The 16,168-nt window shown below is 37.6% G+C and overlaps 1 protein-coding gene across 1 annotated transcript in view; it reads left to right on the forward strand.

The window, feature by feature from the left end:
- The window catches only part of CPPED1 (calcineurin like phosphoesterase domain containing 1), a 151,832-nt gene that overhangs the window by 35,010 nt on the left and 100,654 nt on the right, over positions 1 to 16,168 (forward strand). The gene's annotated exons all lie outside the window — the stretch shown is intronic.

Genomic DNA, 16,168 nt, shown 5'->3' on the forward strand with positions numbered 1-16,168 from the left:
CCATTCCTTCTTAGGTACTTTCCAAGGACTAAATACATCCCACAATCTTAAAGGCTTATTCTTCAACATATCTTTCGAAATATGGAAACTTTTTTCAACCTTGGATGTTGTCCCATCCAGGCATAATCTTCATGAAAGAAATTTTTTGTAAGTCATATGTCAATCATGATGTAACTCTGTAACCTTGGATGTCTGTATATCTGCAAACTCAATTGTGCTTTGTATGAAATTGCTCTTGAAAGGTGTATATAATAAATCCCAAGCTCAATGCCTGTTGAAACAATCATGAGCTAACCTATTAACGTGGCAGTTCTCATTTTCTATTCCAACACCATCCAAGCGCCATGCAAATTCCTGTTAATATAGAGCTGGACCTCTATATTTAGTGAAGCAAGAAAGCATTAACCACTGATAGGGATCCTAAAGGGGGAGAGGAAGTGGGATAGGGGAATAGAGTAGGTATCAAGCAAAGCCTTTTAGAGATGGTACCTGAGCTTAGCCTTGAAAATGTGAAAGGGAATTTTGGAAAGGAGAAACAGGTTTGCAGCAAAGGGAAATAGAACTTGATGAAACTGCGGACACTGGGACAAACCTGGTTGGAATGTAGCAGGAGAGGATCTGGAATGTAGCAGGAGAGGATTCTAACTGCCAGCCTGAGGGGAGTTGGTTTGGAGGCTGTGAAGCGGAAGCCAGCTCTGAGATTCATCTCTGACCTCCTGTGGATATCTAACCTTTCCCAAACCATTTCTGTGACCTGTTATCATCATCATCTGGAAGTTGCTGTATGATTTATCTCTGTCAACTTTGAAAGAAAGATCTAACTGAAAAGAGAAGCTGATTAAACTGTCAAAGTTTTCCTCAGGGGGGATTTCCTCTGAAGTGAACCAAATCGCTTTAGACTCCAGTTACCTGAGCTACTTCACCTATATTTCTAAAAGACTCAAAACTCTGTGTGGGTTTAATTTAGGAATTGAGAGATAGTCAAGGGACCTACAGACAGAGTCGGTTTGGGGGATCTCAAGGTAGACATTTGTAGAGATAGGGACTCTCCTACAACCCACCTTCCTAATATTTTGTTAAATAAACCCTTTTCTTTAATATGTAGTCAGATACAATCTATACTGGACTGAGAGTGACACCATCTTTGCTCTTTGTCCTTGAAGGGACGGCCCTGTCAGGTGTCAAATCCTAGTCACTAGTTACAACTATAGTTACAGGGTCTCTCTTCATAATAACAAAAGGAACTAGGGATTCTAAGAAATACAAGTGAAGAGAAAGAGAATTACACTCCTGGGTACAGTATATTTGAAAGCATAGAGGTAGGAGATGGAATGAACACCTAGATGAAAATGGTATGTAGGTGAGTTTGTTTGGAATGTAAAATGCTAGGGGAGAAGGGATAATTTGAACTAGTCTGGAAAGATATTTGTTGCCATGTTGTGAAGGGTATTTATTAACTGCCAAACAAAGGAGTTTGCATTTTATCCTAGCTATAGGGTGCCACTGAATTTTCTTGAGAAGGGGAATGACAGCCTGGTGTTTCAGGAATAAGAATGTGCAGCTGCGTGTGGAGGATGGATTGGAGAGGAGACTAGAAGTAGGGCGATCACTTTGGAAATTATTACAATAGCCTAAGTAAGAAGTGATCCAGACCTGAACTGTAATGATGATGGTGGCCATGTGAATGAAGTCAAGACAATGGATTTGAGACATCACATGTAAAATTAACAATACATTGCAATTGATTGATTGGCTATGGAAAGTGAGAGAGAAAGAATGGTCTAGGATGTCTCTAAGACTGAAAATCTGAGAATAATGATGTACCCTTTAAAGAATTAGAGATAGAATAGAGTGGGGAGAGGGTTTATTTTATCTTTATTTTTATTTTTTAAATTTAAAACCCTTACCTTCTATAGTAAATATTGGTTCCAAGGCAGAAGAGCAGTAAGGACTAAGCAGTAGGAGTTAAGTGACTTGCTTAGGATCACACAGCCAGGAGGTATCTGAGGCCAGTTTTGAACCCTGGGCCTCTTGTCTCAAGACCTGGCTCTCAATCCACGGAGCTACCCAGCTGCCTCCTGGAGAGAGTTTTAGAAGGGAAAATGATATTTTAGGCTTGTAGAGTTAGACTAGCCTATAAGTATCTAGGTCAGTGTGGAGAACCTTTTTAAGTTCAAGTTCCCAGAGGGCAAATTCAAGCTGTCTGAGTCCCCTACATTACCAAGGTGAATAGAGCAAGGAAGTGCTTGCTTTGGGCATCTGGACAGAGGGGCAGGGCATACAAAAAATGTCCTTGGGCCCTGAGAAGAGGGAGAACCCCTACCTCCCAAGTGCAGGTCATATATGTATGCCAATACTCCGCCAACACTGATCTAGGTGTAGGTGTCAGGGAGGCAGAATGAAGTAGTGCTCAACAATCCATATTCTACTTCAAATACTCATGTGGTATGCCAAAGATCTGCCTAGATAGCCTCCAACTTCCCCTTGTAGGCCATCACTTCAAGGACTGTGGTACACAGACCAAGTGCAGGGGAGGGGGTGAAACTACTTCATCTAGAAGGCCATGTTTGGGGTGGATGAGTGGGCTGTTTTTATAGCAATTCTAAAGTGTGCAGTGAAGTGTATCTTTATGGAAGAAGTTATGACCGCAGAGATTTTCAAGGACTCTGTCTTTGCTTCAGATATTCAGAAGTTATTTACTATATAAAAAAGACAGTCTTCGTTTGAAAGGTTGTAAATTGTTCAGGTTAGAAATGTTTGATGGGTCAGGGTTTCTGGTTGAAGGTAATAATCAAATCATATAGAACATTGACCTAGAAAGGAATTCAGCATTTCATCTTGCCCGTTTTATACATGAAAAAAACTGAGACCTAATGTAGTTATTTGAGTTGTCTAAGGTTACACAGGAAACAAAACTAGGATTTGAATGTGTGTCCTCTGATTTTATACCTAATACTCCTTTTTAAAGTGAAGGCTGTGGAAACTTAAGATTTTTTTCAGGAATGGACAGCCAGGAATTCTGGCTTACTGACACCTCTAGCTAGGAGGTCTGTGATGTGAGATAAAGTGAGTGGTCTTAAGGCAGCTAGATGACTCGGTGGATAGAGAGACAGACAGGGAGAGAGGAGGTCATGGGTTCAAATTTAGCTTATACACACTTCCTAGCTGTGTGACCCGGGGTAAGTCACTTAACCCCAGTTGCCTGGCCCTTTCTAATCTTCTGCCTTCCAACCAATACTTTATCAATTCTAAGATAGAAGTTAAAGATTTTTTAAAAATACAGTGAGTCATCTTAAACTTAGTGTAGAATCACCAATATGACAAGGTACCCCTTGAATCAGGTAAAGCCAGTAAGAAAATATAACATCACCGCCTCCACAGTAACTAAGAGGAGGGTGTATTTGTGTGTGTGTGTGTGTGTGTGTGTGTGTGTGCGTGCGCGCGCGTGCACACGTCCCTGAATTTACCATACACAATATCAGTGAACATCTTTGATGAACATACATTTCCCCATTTCATGCTTTAGACTTGGTGTTCATAATCAAAGGCTTTTTAAATAGATATTTTAACTTAAAAAATCAGAACCTACTATAGGTAAATAATAGCAACACTGAGAATTCAAGGGAAATTGATGATTATCTATTCTAGACAATATAAAATCCCAAACTAACAAAATAAGAAGTAGAAACATTACTTTGTCACAGAAAAAGAAATTGAACAAGCCATAAACTGCTAAAGGATATTGGGATATTGGCCAGATCAATTTACAAAAAACAATTTTTGTCAAACATTTAAGGAATAATTAATGCCGTACTACAAAAAATATTCTCCAATAGAAACAGAGACATTACTATACTTTTATTGGACAATTTTGCCTTTTTTTAACCTATGTATATTTTATAATGTTCCACACCATAGATCTAGATATTCTGACATCTCCTAATTTAGGCTTATTTTAAAATAACTACATTTGTGCTGTTCTATTACATCAAATTTCTGTTTTAATGTAATTATAAGCCTTTTCTTTTTTTCACTGGCAGTGTTTCTACCTGAAGTAATCTTCCTTTTGTCTATTTTGTTAAGTGCTTGTTTGAAAAAACATTAACATAGCTATTGGTAATATGATATGCAACAGCATATCACATCCACATGCAACCATTGGCAAGTGTAGACTGAAGTTTTTGTGATATGTTAAAGCCTCCAACCATCTTATATCCATTGAACTATTTTGTAATTTACTCAAATAAAATTTCACATTATTTGAATTAAGTTTTTGTTAATATAGTGTATTGTTGACTCATTAAATTTTCAGTCCACTAAAACCCATAGGTACTTTTATGTGAACTGTTGTCTTCCCATGTCTCTTCCATTTTGTAGTTGAAAAGCTCATTTTTTTTAAATTTGAGAATAAGACTTTACATTTATGCCTATTAAAGTTCATCTTTTTGGATTCATCCGCAGTGTTCTAAATTGTCAAGATTTTTTTTAGATCTAACATTGTCATCCATTGTGTTAGGTGGAAGTAGCTATTGCTACTAGGTTTTTGTCATCTACTAATTTGACAAGTGTACCATCTATATCCTTATCTTAGTCATTATTAAAAATGTTGAATGGGACAGAGCCAAGCATAGATCCCCAAGATAGATACTTCATTGAAAATCTTCTTCCAAGTTAACATTAAATCATTATTGACTACTCTTTGGATTCAGTCATTCAACCTGTTCTGTATTTGCTTAACTATGAAATTGGCTACCCCACATCTTTATATCAAGTCGATAAGTATACATTAATAGCTTGTATAGCTAAAATATATATATATATATATTTGTATATATATATATATATATAACTATAGCATTCAACTTATTTATTAATTTGTTAGTCCCTACTGAAAAAGTAAATTGATGTTGAATGTTAGTGCATGGCCTGAGCTTTTCTTTTTTTTAATTAAGCCTTACTAGCTTTTCATGATCACTGCTTCCCTTCTCTATATATTCACTGACTGTGCCTTTAATAATGTGTTCAAGAATTTTTCCAGGAGACAAAGACTGCCTCTCTTATCCATAATTTAAATGGTTATATTAGACTTTTTCCAGTCCTGAATTAACTCTTATTTCCCATCATCTTTCAAAAAACAAATGACTAGTTCAACAGTAACATCTGTACTCTTAAGATGTATGATAGTTCAACTGGTCCTAGCAACTTGAAATGAAAAGATCTGGAAGATAGTCTCTTACTTTTCTGCCTTTTTATATTGGGTTTCAACTTGTTTTTAACCAATTTGTTCTGTCATTTGCTGACCAAAGATTATTCTTGGCAGGGAGAACAGAAGCAAAATAAGATGATTATTGCTACCTTTTATCTATCATCTGTTATCTCTATTTCATCCCTAGAAGTAATGGTCATTAGGATCAGACTATCAAAGATCCAGAACTTGAAGGAGTCTTAGAAACTATGAGTATCTTTCTCCTTTGTTACAGATTCTAAAATGGAATTACCACTTTCTTCTTCATTCCCCTCAGTTCTGTTCGAGCAGCCAGTTCCTTCTTGTTGGTGAAAACCAGATCCAGTGTGGAAGTTCCCCTTCTTGGTTCTTACATTTAAAGGATTAAATTATCACTAAGGCAAAGAATCTTAATGACTCTTTGGGGCAAATAAAAACGTTTAACATATGTTTAGTCAATGGAAACTTACCATCACATTTATACGTAGCTCTGTGCCAGTCTTGTGATCTATTTCCCAGACTCATAATTTATTTCCTTCTTTGTATTCCAAAATATGCTTTAATAACAATTTCATCTCTGTTGATCTTCACCCAAACATTTTCCACCATGATTCTCCACTCTAACTATTGGATTTCCTCACATTAAAATACTACATGCACCTGAATACTAAAAAGTATTCAGGTGCATGTAAAAAAATAAGTACAGAAAAAAAATAAGTACAGAAAATAAGATAGCTAATACTTGATACCAATCTTACTGTGTTCAGCTGCTCAGGAGTTTTAATGTTGTATTTTACTTCTTATTTCATTCTTATTTCATTCCATAAATGTACCTATATATAGTGAGAAATCCTCTCAAGTTTTGCAAATCTGAAACAAGATTAGAATCTCAAAGGCATTCAGGGTTCCAAATAAACTATGAATTATTATTGGGAATGTATCCATATCCCTAGACTTGGCTTAGACACTGACAGGATTTGGGTGTCCTCAGACTTAAGCAGGTCCTTTTTTGTCCATATGCAAAAGAAGTCAGAACTTGAAGTGACTAGACCTGCTCACTCCTGCTTATGCTCACAACCCTGCAGAAGAAGGGCACTGATGATATAGCTTGAGAGCAGAACACCTACTGGTAGGCCTCCTGAGTTATTTATTCTAGTCCTGCTTCTATCTTTTAGTGTTAGTATAATGCAAGTAATCCTATGTTCATGAGGACACTCCTCTCCTCTTCCTTTCAGAGGTTTTTTTCTTGACATTTAGATGGCAAAGGGAAAAAAAGGAAGTTAAGTTAACCCAAACCATTTAATTTTAGAGAAGTCACTTAAAGCCATTCTAATGTTACACCATGCAGGAAACATTTTCTAAAAAAAAAGAAAAAGAGACCAGAAGGTGATCCAGAGGAGGATGCATGAGACACATGAAGACCTGTGCCTGACCATGTGTCCTCTGGTGGCTAGCTGGGAATGATGCATCAGATCTTTGTTTAACTGCTGTTTCTGAAAGCCCCTGAAAAGTCTGTGAAGGAATTAAATTAGCAGTTGGAACGGGCCCACCAGTCAATAAAAAATAAAAAGAGATAGGGGGCAGCTGGGTAGCTCAGTGGATTGAGAGCCAGGCCTAGAGATGGGAGGTCCTAGGTTCAAATCTGGCCTCAGACACTTCCCAGTTGTGTGACCCTGGGCAAGTCACTTGACCCCCATTGCCTACCCTTACCACTCTTCTGCCTTGGAGCCAATACACAGTATTGACTCCAAGACAGAAGGTAAGGGTTAAAAAAAATAAAATAAAATAAAATAAAAAGAGATAATCAGAAACTAAAGATTATTCTGTAACTTTCATTTCTGAGACCAAAATGTTCATGGGGAAATCTCCTACCAATGTTTTCTGTGGGTACACCTGGAAAACACTAGGTATAAAGAAAACTGGCTGGGTCAAGCTATGACTTTGGACTATATGAGGTAGTTTTAAAGCTGATATTTCATTTTCAGTGTAGTAATGACTTCAGAATAGTTGAGAATTCAAATTCTACCTAGACAAAGCCCTGCTTCTTTGTATTTCTAATCTGATACTTCATTCCTTTCAATTCTGCTTTAGTAAAATGAATTTTAATCACTCAATGGATTAGTAATCCTTTGGGGTCAGAGTTGAGAAAGAGCTTAGAATCTCCATGGGATAAGGGCTGAGTCATTTGATAAATGATACATTATTGAAAGGAATCTTCCTAACCTTTAACTAAACTGAACTCTGGCCAAGGTGCTAAAGGGAAGGACTGTTACTGGACCTATCCAAATCCCATATGTATATTCACAAAGAGACTTCCAGCTAGGGATATACTAAGGCTCAAGTGAGATAATGAAAGTAAAGCACTTTGCAAACCTCAATGCAATATGTAAATGCCAGTTGTTGTGGTTAGCCTACTGTCACCAGGTCTCCTCCAATCTGGTGAATGCTTCCTTCTCTGAGCCTTAGAGCCTATGTAGCTAGTGCTAATAAATGTTTAACAATTGGAATGGCTGGAGGTAGGGGAGTACACAATTTCTTAAATTCAGTATGCAATACTAATGCTTTTTTCAAATCTAGAGAATTAAGACAAATCAAACCCTTATTTTTAGTCATTATTTTGAGGTGTGAATAATTGTACTTCCAAACAGGTGAGAAATGTGTACATCATACCCCTGCTTAGATCTTGGGGTGCTTTGGTCAAGCTTCTGCTAGAAGTTAACTTGATTTGGTTCAGGGCTTGGAGTTTATGTATGTATATTGTTTGTTTTAAATTCAGGGAAGTGTCTAGCAGACTCCCTGTGGACATGTGGGAGACTTTGAAACTACATTACCCATGATTCCAGTGGGTCTTAGGGCGTGGGGACTTCAAAGGTCCCCACGCAGGGGGCAGTTTAAATTCAGAGGAGGGCCAAAAGAATGCCTTTTGATCTTCCTGAGGAGCTGGCGTACCAGAGGGACAGGATGGGCTCCAGCGGTAAATATAAAAGATAGGCGAGGTCTTATATATATTTTACCAACATGGCCGTCGCTTTAATTAAACTACTAATTTCTCTTATTATATCAGTCTTTATCATTTTTAATCATAACAATATGTTTATACATATACATATATTTTTATATATGTTACCTTATATAGAGAGAGTTATATTTAGTTTATCAAATTTCTCAGATAGCCCTTAGTGATTAGTCCAGAAAACTTCTTAATGCCAATATTAAGGACATGTTCTTATAATAATGGCTCCACATTTTACATATTTCTCTCCAAGAAGAGCCTGTAAGTCATTGAAGCCGTCCAGCAGCTCCACAAAGATTCCTAGTGGGTTGGACACTCAGAAAGGGGAACCAAGGACTGAGTAAAAATGGGTAGTGGGTTAAAAACTAATGGAAAGAGAACATAAGGCAAGAATAAAGACAACCAGACATAGAAAGTTTGGGGATAAGGTAGACAGACAGCGAGTAAGCTCTGGTGGTCAAGAGCTTAGATGGTTCAGAGCTCTGATGGTCAAGAACTTCTTTCTCAATTGTCATATAGCTACTTTTATTGGGGTTACAACCATAAATGGGGAAGGGGAGAGCCAAGTGGTCTGATACATACATAATCATCAGGAGATACAAACTGTTGGAACCTGAAATAACAGGTAGAACAAATATCTAGATCAGGAATCCATGAGGCCTAAGGTCTTGATACAAATGCTGATTGATTGTTGAAGGTAAGGCAAGGAGACTGAGATAACTGACCAGTCTTCCAGAGTGTAGCCTTAGGGAAGGGCTAGGAATTTGGCAAGGTTGAGGTTCAGTTTAACTCAAAGTTACAGAAATCAATCATAAGCAATACAAGAGTCAGTTTTTTGAGCACTCTTAAAATAATATCAAGATTAATGTATACCTGGATTGCTACAGTCATACTTCCATTTAGTTGCAATTTCTTTATTATTTATGGTTTTATTTATAGTGCCAATGCCAATATTGCTACAGTTCAGTTCTTCCATTATTATTTTGACTCATTGGTCAAGGATCTCACATTTTGAGTATCAACAGTTATTGTTTATAGACTGAATGATGGATATTGCCACCTGGATGTCACCCAGGTTAGTAATTTTGAAGTAAACCTTGACTTTCCCTTCTGCCTTATTCTTCATATTCAGTCAGTTACCGTGTCTTATAACTGTGTTGGTGAACCTATGGAACATGTGCCAGCGGGGACTATTCTCCTCTCCACTGTACCTGAGGACATTTCTCCCATCACCTACTCTCTGCCCAGCAGCCCAGTGGGAGCACTTCCTCCCTCCCCTGTTTGGGATAAGGCACTGAGGCAGGGGGAAGAGGAGGTCTTGCATGTGACTTAAGGGTGCAGTTTGGGCACTTATTCTCCAAAAGGTTTGCCATCACTGTCTTATAACTACCTGATTTTCCACTTATATAGCCAACAGACTCTCCACATAGTTACCAAATAGTCTCTGGAAGGTATTTTGACCAAATTATTCCTTGTTGCCTCTGGAAAGGGGGTTCTGTAGCATTTTACACTGTTGTCCATCTCATTGATATTTTCTCCCTTTTTGATTCCCATGATTCTGTTGATTTGCCTCTCAATGGAACAGGGGCTAAGTCATTTGATACTTATAAGTTTCCGAAGAAAATCTTTTTTAACCTTGAACTCAGACTGAGAAATGAAAAGCAAGTTTTCTAATATGGAGTCCCCTTGAAGACAGGAATTGTTTCTTTTTTAAATTTTATCCATTGTGTTTAAACAAGGCCCCTTAGGTACAGAAGGTGTTTTTAAAAAGATTGCTGAATTGAACTGAAAAGGTAGCTAACATAACAGCTAAAATACTGTTTTGAACTGCAGCAAAAGATCAAAACCCTAAAGAATGTGAATTAAAAAAATTTTTTTGGATAACTATACTTCATTATGTTAAAGACACTCTGTGGGGCTTCAAGCTCTATAAGCTGGGCCTGACAAGCCGACCTTAGATCCTCAGGTGGTAAATGGATCTAAGGCTGGGTGATGGATAAGGCTGCCTGTGTGATCACCAAGATGTTCTGGCAACCACCAGGGCTTATGGATATTTAGTCTAGCCAAGCCCTTGCCTCTTTAACAGTGCCCAAGCCAAGTATCTGGTGAGGGGCTGTATGTATGTTCATACATATACCTTGGCTGGGTGTTGGGTTTGATGAGAAAGGTTGGTTATAGGCTGGTTGTTGATATGATTGAATGGATAATGCTATTTCTGACTGGGATTTGATAAATTCCTTCCCTATGGCTGTAGATATTCACTAGCCTGGGTAAGAATACCAATCTTCACTTGAATTAAGTTGTAACAGGGTTTATTGCTTTAACTCAAAAGGGTAAGAACAGGATAAGGAAAGAGGTGTTGGGAAATGCTATGCTATGTCTATGGAACTAAAATAATCTATATCTAAGAGCAGTAGGTTGATATTGGTTGGAGACTCTTCCCCTCTCACAGTCCCTGGTCCGGCCCAGCCATTGCCTGATCCAAAGAAAGGGAGGGATGGTGATGTTCTTCTTAGCAGCTGTGCTGCTGTTGTCTCTCAGCTCAATTTAGCAACAAGATGAATGAAACTTCTTGTGATAATGAGATATGGATGCTGGATTAGCAGGTCTATGGCCTACCCACCCTTCACCACCCACTCCCAAGGTTCCCTCCTCAAAACTGAGGCCCTGGGTGGCTCAGCCCATGGGCTTTTATAGAGGTAGTCCCAACTGTCTTTTGCCCTTGGCTCATGCCACCTGGGTAAATTCCAAGTTCTTGTAACAGACAATCCTGTCACTCAAGCTGTTCTCCATCTTTTCCAGAAGTTCCTTGTTACAATTATAATTAATTCCATCAGTAATCTTATGTATTTTGTTTTATGCATATGAAAACATTCTGAGAAAAAATCCATAGGTTTCATCAGACTATTAAAAGAGTTGAAGACACACAAAAAAATCCAAAACCCCTTTTCTAGAGGTAGTAAAGAACCATCAAAATTTTTAAGCACTACTCTTTTCTGGTTCTCCTGCTACCTATCTGACTATTCCTTCCCAGATTCCTTTGCTGGATCTTCATCCAGGTCATACCTGCTAACCATAGGCTCTGCCTTGGGCCCTTTTGTCTTTTCCCTCTTCCCTCTGTACTACATTTGGTGTTCACATTGAATCTCATGGATTCAATTATATCTATAAAGATGATTTTCAGATCTACTTATTGAGCCATAACCTCTCTGCTGACTTCCATTTTCACATCTCCAATTACATCTTAAATTGGATGTTTGGTAGATATCTTAAAACTCAGCATGTCAGGCATTGAACATCATCTTTTTCCTCCAAACCTTATCCCTTTCCAAACTTCTCTATTACTGACAAGGGCACTACCATCCTCCCAGTCCCCTGGGTTTGCAAGCTAGATTTATCCTTAATTCTCTCTTACCTCCCATATCCAATCTGTTGCCAAGCTTGTCAATTTTGCCTTTATAACATCTTTTCAAAGATAACTTCTTTCCTCTGATACTACTTCCACCATGGAGTCCTCAAACTCAGCCAAAAGTCTTTCTCCACTTCAGGCCATTCTCCTCTCTGCTGTTAGAGTGATTTTTCTTAAGTGCAAGTCCTTCCATATCACTTTCTACCCAGTAAACATCAGTGACTTACTATTGTCTCCAAAATCTAATATAAAATGTTTGGCATTCAAAACTTTTCATAGCCTCTCTTCCCACCGATCCAATCTTCTTACACTTTTCACTCCTCCACATATTCTTTGATCCAGTGACATTGCTCCTCCTAGATGTCCTTCACACAAGAACCTCTATCTCCAGGCATTTTTGTAAGCTGTTCTTTGTGCTTGAAATGCTTCCCCTTCTTACCTTTTCCTCCTGACTTTCTTGGCTTCCTTCACGTCCTAGCTAAAATCCCACCTTCTCCAGGTTGTCTTTTTCAATCCCTCATAATTCTAGTGCCTTCTTTCTATTGATTAGTTCTTATTTATTTTGCATGTAGCTTGTGTGTTTGCTTATTACCTTTGTGGTTAGACTGGGACCCAGCCCTTTGAGGGCCGAGAATCTTTTGCCTTTCTTTGTGTTAGCACAGAGCCAGGCAAATAGTAAGTACTTGAGAAATGTTTATGGACTGAATGACAAACACTGGAAAGATGTCAGCATGAGAGTAGTCATTCATGACTTCTCAGCCAGATCAGGTTAATTGTAAAGAAAGCCAAGCTTTTCAGTTAGCTGTGAACAGTTGTGTTTTGGTTATATCACTGTGGAAACTCTAGAGGTTATAGAATTAGAATCCTCTTTTCATCTTGACTATTGATTGCATGCATCATAGTTTTATAGTTATTTTTCATATTCACTTCAGATTTGATTGAGGAAATGACAGATAATAAATAAAATTTTATGTTAGTAATATATGTGTACTTTATGAAAAAGTCATAAAATATATAGAGAACTTTATGGATTATAAATTTAATTGGAAGAGGAGAAAAAGAGAAATTTAACACTAAAAGGCCAAGTGGAACTGTTAGCTAATGTTGTTTACCTAATTTACTTTATTGTAATACTTCAGTGTATCACCATTGCTATTCCTGCCACTGGTATAAATTGCATCCCGCCATTGCATTCTTACCTTTCAAAATTTTTGTTCATGTCCTTCCCTGAATCTTCTATAGAGGATCAACTCAATCCACTGGAGGACTATCTCTGATTCTCATTATTATTTTATGAATACTGGAGCAGATTCTCCTGGAAGTCTGTAATCACTCAAAGGAATTTGGCCAGTCCAGTCACAGAGGAAAAATTAAATGGATGAAAAATATCTGCTGTTCAGATTTCAACATGCATTTGGATAGTCACGTTGTCAAGTTTGCTCAATAGTATATGTGAACATATGTGTGTATGTGTGTATGTATGTGGAGAAGTGATACAGATAGACAGTGACCTTAGCCCTGCAACAAGAAGTATGAAGAGAGTGGACTAGGTAGCTTTTGGTAGACTGAAAGACTTCTTTACTGACCTCAAGTTTCCTAACTAGATCTTTTAAATATTCCCATTTTATTGGTGTTACTAAATGGCAGCAAGATATAGAACACCACTGCTCCCAAAGTATTAAAGATGAGTATCACATAAAGGACGATGGAGAGATTCATAATAAGTGTGAGCTGGCCGTAGCAAATAACCAATAAGGAATTCTGAAGAACAGGAGTAAAGGAATAATCAAGGAATTTTGTAACAAAAAGAGAAAATGGACTAGTCACATAGCCAGAATGAGAGATAACAATCCACTGGTACCTCATGATGATAGGAGAAAGCAAGGCCTCCAGTGCTTCAGTTAGACTCCTATGGTAATCTTTTGGGAGAATATGGCTTCAGCTTGCCCAAAATGGGCAGTCCTGGAGAGGCTGTGATCTACATCATTGGCATGAACTACTGAATCAATGAAACCACAATTTAAGCAAATATTAGTGTGACACTCGGGCCATCAATCTGTTTTCCATTATTCTTACTAAATGACTGGGCCACATCTTTTTCGAGTCATACATGTCCTTGACTGTGCCTTTTATGCTATTTCTAACACAATCCATTCCTGGTAATATGCAGTAGTCTATTGTTAAATTATTACATTGCCCATTGCTGCACTATTATTACTTTGCCCTTTGGGTGACTGAAATTGTTTCTCCTGAGATTTTGGTGTTAAATTATCTGTAGTTATATGTCAGCACTGGGAAAATATTGATATTAAGATTAACTTTGTTGGCAAGGAGCAGCTTAAGACTTTTTTTTTTTAAACCCTCGTACTTCGGTGTATTGTCTCATAGGTGGAAGATTGGTAAGGGTGGGCAATGGGGGTCAAGTGACTTGCCCAGGGTCACACAGCTGGGAAGTGGCTGAGGCCGGGTTTGAACCTAGGACCTCCTGTCTCTAGGCCTGACTCTCACTCCACTGAGCTACCCAGCTGCCCCAGCTTAAGACTTTTGAAAGCAGTATACTATTTCCCAAATATTATACATTATATATTCTTTTTCCTATTTAGTTATGAACCTAGTTTACTGTACTGTAGGCTGTTCAAGATGTTTTCATTGCTGTACTAATTCAACGAGTTTCCTATCCAACTATCTCATAATTTAGTTATTGTGCATTTTTCATCCACAGTTTTTTTTTTCTGATGTGGATTGCTAACCTGATCTCTTTTAAGTTATAGCAACACAACAACAGCAGTAAAAATGCCCCTTTTTTTTGCTCTAAGTTCACAAAGTGTTTTAAACTTCATGACCCTGAGGTAAATCATAAAAGCAGTATCTTTTCTTTTGAAGGTGAGATGAGAAGTGATTTGACCATAGTCAACTAGTTAGGGCCTGGGGCAGAATTAGAAATCAGGTCCCTTGACCCCAAATCCAGCATTCTATATATTATGTCTACTAACCAGATTTGCTTCTCATTGAGGAAACTTTAATATAGGCTATAAATTTAGAGCTGGAAGAGACCTTAGCCATTATTTTCTATCTTTAGGAACTCAAATAAAAAAAATACAAATGGAAATTTTTTTTTTGCTATTTAGCTAATTGAACCTTAAGTAAATAGTAATTAGGTAGAACTAGTTTAGATTATCTTTCCTAAATATGAATAAATGGAAAAGCTCCACAATCTGTCAACTTTCAGAAACTAAAACTAAAAAAGAAATAGACATAGCAGGGTTAATTTTTTTTACATTTTACTATTTAGCCAGGATTTAATAGGTTATATAGAAAAAAATTAAAAATAACTCATATATATATACACATATATATGTAATTTCCTTTTAAGGCTTTAGTTTCTAAAGGTACACATTAATGACTTGCAAAATTCAGTTCAACAAAATAGGGATGTAGTATTGAAACCCTCCCACAGAAGTACCATTATCTCCATACATATTCACATTAAACTTACAGTTTTTAAAATGTTATCATTTTCCATGTTGACTAATTTCAGAATTTTATTATGGCTCCATATATTCAATCAGCTAATCAAATTTCCCAGTTCCAAGTTTTATAATTAAAATGCTGGCTCATTGCTAAAAAATGCAAACAGTGACATTATAGCAAGAATAAAAATTTTAAAGTATTTAATCTGTTTTAGAGAGTATCACATTCATGGTTTTAAAATCTAGCTTTAAAATTTGCTATTGAAAACTAATATCCTATATACAGTGTTATGTTAATGCTTTGTACTTCACTTTGATTCTACCATTCTTTTTTTTTTTTTTAAACCCTTGTACTTTTTGGTGTATTGTCTCATAGGTGGAAGATTGGTAAGGGTGGGCAATGGGGGTCAAGTGACTTGCCCAGGGTCACACAGCTGGGAAGTGGCTGAGGCCGGGTTTGAACCTAGGACCTCCTGTCTCTAGGCCTAACTCTCGCTCCACTGAGCTACCCAGCTGCCCCTCTACCATTCTTAAACAAACAAGTTGATTTCATTTCTTATACATTCTTAAGTGTGAATAATGAATTCTTTGAAGTGGTCACATATATTAGAGTTTGTACCGTTCAAAGTCAAAATTATGCAAAATATGGTCACTGGTCCTAGCCACTTCACAAAATTTATTCTTTGCACTAATCCAGGTCTGGCTATGCCCTTCCATATGTTTCTCTTTAGTCTTTGGGTGTCACCAAGACTATGTTTTTCTTAGTCAGAGCTGCCATTTCACTGGCCATGGGGCTTTGAGGAAGAACTTCCTCTACCAACATAGTACCGTACCTTCTCTGCAACTTAAAGTTGCCTGGAGCATTGAGAGGTTAAGTGAGTTAGCTGCCCAAAGTAACCCTTCCTGTATGTCAGAGGCAAGACTTGAACCTAAGCCCTTCTGAACCTGAAGTTAGCTCTTTAAACAACTAGTCAAATGGCCTCTCATAATGTTATATTCATAATCTGGGAAGTGATGGATGCCACCTTGAATGACAAGGAAGGCAGTTGGCA

This window comes from Gracilinanus agilis, chromosome 1 (assembly GCF_016433145.1).
Source record: "Gracilinanus agilis isolate LMUSP501 chromosome 1, AgileGrace, whole genome shotgun sequence".
NCBI lineage: Eukaryota > Metazoa > Chordata > Mammalia > Didelphimorphia > Didelphidae > Gracilinanus > Gracilinanus agilis.